Raw genomic sequence first — 7,952 nt, 5'->3', positions numbered from 1 at the left:
TCAGCGAGATGATATGTATTGTGGCGTGTGTCTAATTGAATCACCGTGTAACTGAATCCCAATTAACTGAACCCGTGTAACTGAACAACCGTGCAACCTAATCCCCGTATAACTAAACCCCCGTGCAACTGAACCCTTGTGTAACTGAAAAATTAGTATCTCTACTCTTGTGTCTTTTAACGTTGACTTTATAGAACTACATGTCCTTGTAGAAAGATACGATGGACTATTTAGATATTTCGACAAAGAAGGCTATATGATCTACTTAAAGGACTGGGATGGTTGCCAGGAGCACGAGGATCTCCTTACAAATTTGCAGCATTTTTAGGTAGGCACTCAAAACTAGATGATTGGAACTCGATGCTATCAAATTCCAAGGAAAGAAAGAAAAAATGATTAAACTTTCATTTGACGAATTTGAAGACTTAATTCTTTTGCTACAAGCAGCTTAAAGTGTCTGCCTTTCTAGAGGCTTTCAAGACCGGAAAAAAATGGGGATGTTCAGCAGAACTGGAAATATTAATACTGGCTTTGAACAGCGTTTGAGTTGTACCAGAAAAGGTGGATATTAGAGTTGTGTTAGACATGGGCTGCTAAAAAAGAGGTATCGGTTTTGTATTTGTCGATGCAAATGACAAAGACATAGCTGTTATTTTGATTTATAATTATAAGTTGTTCCTTGGATACCACTCAAATTTTGAAAAACGGAAAGTTTATGTCCAAATCTATAAATATTCAGTGCCTGTGCATCAACTTTGTGGGATTTCACCAAACAATCTAGTTTTTTTTCATCTGCCTTCTTCATTCCCTTTCGGGCTGTGTTATAGTTGATTTACGTTCTCTAAGGGAAAAAAGTACTGGCTAAGGCTAAGGGAAAAAAGTACTCGCTGGCTAAGGCTTTACAAGTAAAGCAATGGATTACTTTACTTGTGGAAGAAATAGAGATATCCAGGCTTCATCCTTCTGTGCAAGAAAACTTTCTTTATATTTGCTGGAAATTCATTGTCGCCGTTTGTGGTAGAAATCTACACCTCCTTACCTCTCTTTACGACTTTTGAATATATTTACACCCTCGAAAGCAGGAGCTCAAATGTTTGTCGCCATCTGACACTACCTTTGAGTGCTATGCACTGCGCGTTTACTTCTAGTTGGACATTTTTCTTTAGAAGAGAAATGAACCAAAGCCACAGTTTCTAGATCCTCTAGATGTTTGACTAGACTTTATGGGATGCTAAGGTTAGTTGAGTTGTGTCTTCAATTAAGATATTCCCAGACAGTGTGGCTCCTGAGTACTGGTCGTGCAAGCGTTGCACAGAAAATTGATCAAGTGCTCTAGGTAGACTGTACGATTTACTTTATGGCTGTTGTGGGATATGTTTGAATGCTTCTTTTATGCTGCATAATTGACTTGTATAATTCTGTAGTTTTCAAAGTTTATTCTGTCTTTCGTTTAGACTCAGGTGTAAAATATGACTTGCTGAGCTGGTATCTTTTAAAGTTTGTTTGTTAATAAGTACACTACACGGAATGGCTAGCAGTTCTTCTCAGAAATAACCATAATATAACTTTCCGTTATTCGTCAAAGGCTTGAATATCTGAGCGATTTTTTTAAGAACGAAAACAACGAAATTATTTCAAGGTCACTAGCCTTGTGGGATACTCGTAATCAGTGGTATAGATTGCTATAGACTGCGTGATCATTGTTGAAAGTTTCTGCAAAAATGTTTTTTTTTTTAAGAGCAAAAAACGTGTTTTTTTCAAACTTTGAACATTAGCACCCTTCGGTCGAACGTATAAAGTTCATATTCATAATTAGCGCTATCGATTACCCCATGTTATATAGTCAAACCTTCTGTTGCTTACTGATCACCTAATAGTCACTTTTTTGACCAGTCGGTCCATGACTATATATAGTGTAACAGACAAAGACATTAAAGTGATTAGCGCTATGTACGACAATAATACTGTGTAGTTATAGTAGGAAATAAGGGTAGCAGCTGGTTTTATATTAAGTCAGGAGCTTAGCAGGGTTGTGTTCTATCACCATTTATGATTATCGTGGTGGACTTTTTCTTAAGGAGCACAGAAAACGCAATGGGAGAGCACAGAATCAAACGGGGAAGAAAGACTTTCCTAGATTTAGATTATGCTGACGATTTAAGAGTTTTGGATGAAAGTTTGACCAAAATGAATGAACTTTTCGAGGTTTTGCAAAATCAAGGTGCTAGAATAGGTTTGAAAGTTAATATTAAGAAGACTAAATCTCTCAGGCTAGAAATAAATGAAGATGAAAAGGTGATGTTGGGCAGTGAAAAGATCGATCAAGTAGGCAGCTTCACTTAACTTGATAGTATCACAGGCAGCGCAATAGTGCTGCGTAAGTAAAGAATGATGTTGGCACAATGTATTTTTTTTCTTCCATACCAGAGCACTTCGTATCGAAGGAGTTGTCGCAGAAACTTCGAAAAGGGCTCATTCGATTGTAAATCGGAGTGGCTTGTGACCTTTTTAATAGTCGAAAGTGATTGGAAGGCAAGTAAAACCCCTTCTACGTCCACCATTTCCCCAAACACAACCAATCAAAATTTTGAGATAGCCATTTTGTTCAGCGGAATTGATATCCAGATAGAAACTATGTTTTTGAGGATGGCACTCCCCCAAAACCCTCAGGGCAAGGGTTGTAGGTTATGCCCTGGGGTCATATAAGATTTTTCTAGAATGTGTTGTCGTAGAAACTTCAAAAGAGCTCATTCGATCAGAAATTCAAAGGGCTAGTGCCCTTTTTAATAGTCCAAAGTGATTGGAGGCAAATAACCCCCCTCTCATGCCCACCTTTTCCCCAAACACATCCAATCAAAATTTTGAGATAGCTATTTTGTTCAACACAGTTGAAAGCTCTGAAAATTAGGTCTTTGAGGATGACACCTCCCCCCCCCCCCCCACAGCCCTCACGGCAAGGGTTGTAAGTTATGCCCTGAGGGCATATAAGGTTTTTTATAGAAAGCGTTGTCATAGAAACTTCAAAATGGGCTCATTTATTTGGAAATTGAAATAGCTAGTGCCCTTTTTAATAGTCGAAAGTGATTGGAAGGCAACTAACACCGCTTCCACGCCCACCATTCCTCCAAACACATCCAATCAAAGTTTTGAGATAGCCATTTTGTTCAATATAGTTGAAAATTTTGGAAATTATATCTTTGAGCAGGAAACTCCCCCCACAGTCTACAGGGCAAGGGTTATAGGATATGCCCTGGGGGCATTTAAGGTTTTTATTGAAAGGTTTGTTGTAGAGACTTCAAAAAGGGCTCATTCGATTGCAAATTCAAAGGATTAGGGCTCATTTTAATAATCGAAAGTGATTGGAGGGCAACTAACTCCCTTCTCTCGCCCACCTTTTCCCCAAACACATCCAATCAAATTTTGAGATAGCCATTTTGTTCAACATAGTTGAAAATTTTGGAAATTAGACCCTTAAGGGTGACACCCCTCCCCCCCCCCATAGCCCTCAGGGCAAGGGTTGTAAGTTATGCCTTGGGTTAGACCCTATGATTTCTAAGAGCCAGAATATACTTTGTACTTCACTGAAAAAAAAACAAAAAATTATGTTTTCACTTTTATAACTTTAAGGAATGAAAAATTAATCAAGATTTTAAGAAATAAATATCAACATATGTATATTAAACTGGCAATGCACATTTTTTCAGTAAATTCCTTTGAGTTTTTTTCAGTAAAGTACAAATTATATTCTGGCTCTTAGAAATCATAGGGTTTAGAACCCTACTCAGATTAATTTCTGCTGGTTTTGAGTTTGACTTATTTTAATTTCTGTTTGTTTTGGATTTAATTTAATTATTAATACTAATTTGTGCTAGTTGTACGCTTGGTAGATTATTTAATTCTTTTTTTGTTCATTTTTGGTTTAATGAAGTTCCTTCCTTTTTTTTGAAAAACTTATTTTGTGCAAAAAGTTTTTTTGATTAATTATTAGTAAAGATGGTTGGAGCAGTGAAGATGCTAAACGTAAAATAGCCAAAGCTCAGAGTGCTCATTTACAGTTGAAAAAAGTAAAAAAAAAAATAGGAAGATAAATCTGCAAACCAAGATTGAAATATTAGAAGCTGCAGCGATGACCAGGGGCGTCTCGAGAGGGATGGGGGCACACCGCCTCGCAAGTTTTTTGGCATTCGGTACAATTTTCACTGAATATGAAAATTTTGGCAGAAAATTTGCAAAATTCCTGATTTCTGTAGAATATTCAACAAAAATCAGGTTGCGATTCGGTAAAATATACGAAGTTTATTCCCTCAATGAAAAGAGGCTTGGAACACTCTTGGTGACGATAGTGGTTAATTATGGTTCTGAAGCATAGGCGCTCCGAAAAACGTAGGAAGATTTGCTAGATGTTTTCCTGAGAGTTTTACAACGGATTGTTTAGGGTACCCAGCTGACTGACTGTATTTAAAAAAATAAGCTGTACAAAAATTGTGGTTCAAACCCACTTTCTAAAGCTATAATGAGAGGATGGTTGAAATGGCAAGGGCACGTTCTGCGGATGAAGAACGACAGATTGACAAAAACTGTTCCTTTCAGCCCACCGCCTAAGGCTAAATGAAAAGCAGGTCGTCCACTGCTGGGTGTTAAGATGTCATAACGAGATAATTCAGGAAAATGGCAACTTCCTGGAAGGTAGTAAAGAGGGAGACTTTGAACAGATTGGCTTGCTTGCTGCGATGAGTTGTTAGTAGTAGTTGTGGTAGCTTACCGCTTAATATCTAATTTTTGGGAAAAAACTGTAAAGATACCGAAGGTAGACAAGTACAAACACCAAGATTAGTGGGATTTATTCAGCTGTCGACTTGTTCAATTGCAGTAATATTTTTTTAGAGAATGTCATCTATCCTGACGTAAGCGCTAAAATTTTGAAAGGGATAAACGTTAAATTTTAATTTGAGTTAGTAATTTGGAGAATAAAAATATTTTAATTCTGTGTGATAACTATTGGTGGATTCTGGATTTAGGGCTTTTTAAAATATCCTTGATTTGACTTTAAATCCCAACTGAGATTAGGCCTATAGAAATTGTTTTTGAAACCTAGAGCTAAATAAAAAGAGACTAGACTAAGGTTAGTACTAGGTATAGACTACTCTTCCATGCAGTTTTGTAAACCTAAAAATTATCTTAAATCAGACTTGCTAGCAACATGGAAAAGTCCATTGCAGGCCATTATTGATGATAATTGTGTGAGACATCTGCTGCATCCCAGTGCATGAGCCATGATCTATTCACCCACTCCTTGCCAAGGTTGGCTTTAAAGATGGTAATGGTGTAAATTTCTAGTTGGCCTTATAATTTGGCTAAGATGAAAGAGAAAATGTCATTTGATACCTTTTTGATCCTTCATAATTCAATAATTCCTTCTGGGGCTAATTGCATCTTGAGCCCCTAAAGGGGCCTCAAAGGTATTTCATTTTTGTAACCACTCAATGAAGTTATCAACACTAGATAAGTTATTGAAAAGTGGTTAAAACTTATCACTATTTTATAAATAGTTTAGGTTGTTCAAGAGTAACATAGGCCTAGGGTAAAAAACCAGTATCCAATTGAGCAAAATTATTTAAAACTAAAACCCTCACATCTTGTTACCAAAGAGGAATTGAGAAGGATTGGGTATATTAATGAATAGCTAAAAGTCTAAGCTATGCATCAATATGGTTATTATTCAGATTATTTAAGGTCAACTACTTCAAACTATTAGTTTATTGACTTACCTACAGAGACCTCTTTTTGGAAATATCAATTATCCTATTGTGATGTATATATCATTTTAGTATTTCAGTTTGATTCACGTATTAACAAAAAGCTGATTTCCTTTTGATTATAGAAATATAACTTTTATTGATTGATGTATATTATATAAATCACAAATATTTAAATATAATTTTTCTTTTAAATTGCTTTTCAAAATAGAGACCACATTTTCAACTTATGTTGACAAATCACTGGTGAAAACCTGACCAAGAAGGTGGGTTCTTGTTACTGCCCTCACACTGCTTCATGTTGTAGTAAAAAGGGGTGGTCCAAAAACCCATTGCTATTTTTCCAGAATGCCAAAGAAAACTGGTCTTTCCCAAAAAGAGGTCTTTTACCCTATTCCAAAAATACTTAGGCCTATTTATAGTAATTCAAACCTTATTTATTAGGCAACCAAAATATAAACCATTGGTAAAGTTCTATGAAATCATATTATTGACTTAGGACTAAGTGAATACACCATTCAATGCCTTTTTTATGCTGATTACAAATATAATAATCATTTTTATCGGAAATGAATATCAGCCCCCCCCCCCCCCCAATATACCCCAATTCAGGGTTAGGTTAGGTATAGCCTATATAGGGGGGGGGGATTAAATTCATTTCCAATAGAAATGCTTATTATATTCATAATCAGCATAAAAAAGGCATAAAATGGTGTATTCACTTTATTCCTAACTCAATAATATGATTTGGTAGATCTTTACCAAACCATTTTCCTACTGTTTCAAGTTTTTCAAATCCTGTTGACAAAAATAGTACTGAAATTTGCAATTAGAAACTTTGATATTGAAAATTCAGGGTGTATTCCAATTCAGGGTATATAATTACACATTAGGGGGGTGGGCTGGGTAAATTTCATGGTAAATTTGCAGCGGGACCATATAATTTAACTAAGTCCGAGTGGGAACGGAAATTCCAAAGTGGTCCGAAAACCCTGCTCTAAGTGAAGCTTGTGGTCGTGCAAAATTTTGGCTTAGGCTCTGGAACGAGTGTGGTCGTCCGAAATCAGGTGTTGTAAATGAAGTTCGGCTGTTCAGCAAACGCAAATTTGCTAAGATTTTGTCTAAGCATAAATGTGAAGTGATCGATCAACATAGTCAATTGATAAGTAATGATCCAAATGCTGTGTGGAGATTTCTTAAACGTAATGGTGATCAGAATAGTGTCGAACCTGTGATCTCTGAGCAAGATTGGGTGTCCCACTTTACTTCTGAGTTCTCTCCACCCGAACAAGATCTTGAAGATAAATATGAAGTCGAACTTGATAAGTTCATGGAATTGCCTAGTTCTGGTGTTGGCTACATAGTAACTGTTCCTAATCTGATTCGTGCAATTTCAAAATTAAAAAAGAAACAATCGAAAGGTGTCGACAAGTTGTGTGGGTTGCATCTTGTACATGGTACTGCTGGTCTCCTGAGTCATTTAGAGCTTCTATTCCAAATTATCTTTAATTCTGGTCTCGTTCCCGACGTTTTTGGTACTGGAGTAATTACACCTATTTTGAAAAAAGGGAAAAATCCGTCTGAATGCGTATCTTACCGCCCTATAACTGTTTCGCCGGTTTTATGTAAGCTTATGGAATTGCTAGTTATAGATCATATTGCTTTTCAATGTTCCACCCCCGATAATCAGTTCGGATTTAAAAAAGGTGTTGGTCGCGAGCACGTCCATTATATTCTTGCTAATATTTTAATAGAAGCTGATGAACTGAATGAATCCCTTATTCTAGCGAGTCACGATGTTAGACGTGCTTTTGATTCTGGGATACATCCCCAGTTATTAGTGTCTGCTCATAAACGTGGTGTGGACCGATCGGTTATTTTGCCTTTTCGGGATATGTATAAGAAGCTTCGAGTCCAAGTTAAAGTCCCGTCTCCTAACGGGCCGATTGTATTGCCAAAAGCTATTCCGGTTAGAAAGGGCATTAGGCAGGGTGCAATTTCGTCACCCCGGTTGTATAATAATAGTGTTCTCGAGGCCCAAAAGTTAGTGCAAATGAGCTGCATTTTCCGAGGTTTGGATGTAACATTACTTAATTACGCAGATGATATTTTTAATTTAAGTAGATGTTTGTCTCGTATTGAAGAAAATTTTCAGATTCTAGATGATGCTTATAGAGAGATAGGCCTATCTTTTAA

The sequence above is a fragment of the Artemia sp. Qi Xiang Cuo genome, chromosome 13, assembly GCF_049724085.1.
Source record: "Artemia sp. Qi Xiang Cuo chromosome 13, ASM4972408v1, whole genome shotgun sequence".
Classification (NCBI taxonomy): Eukaryota; Metazoa; Arthropoda; class Branchiopoda; order Anostraca; family Artemiidae; genus Artemia; species Artemia sp. Qi Xiang Cuo.
Note: the sequence above shows the minus strand (reverse complement) of the source record.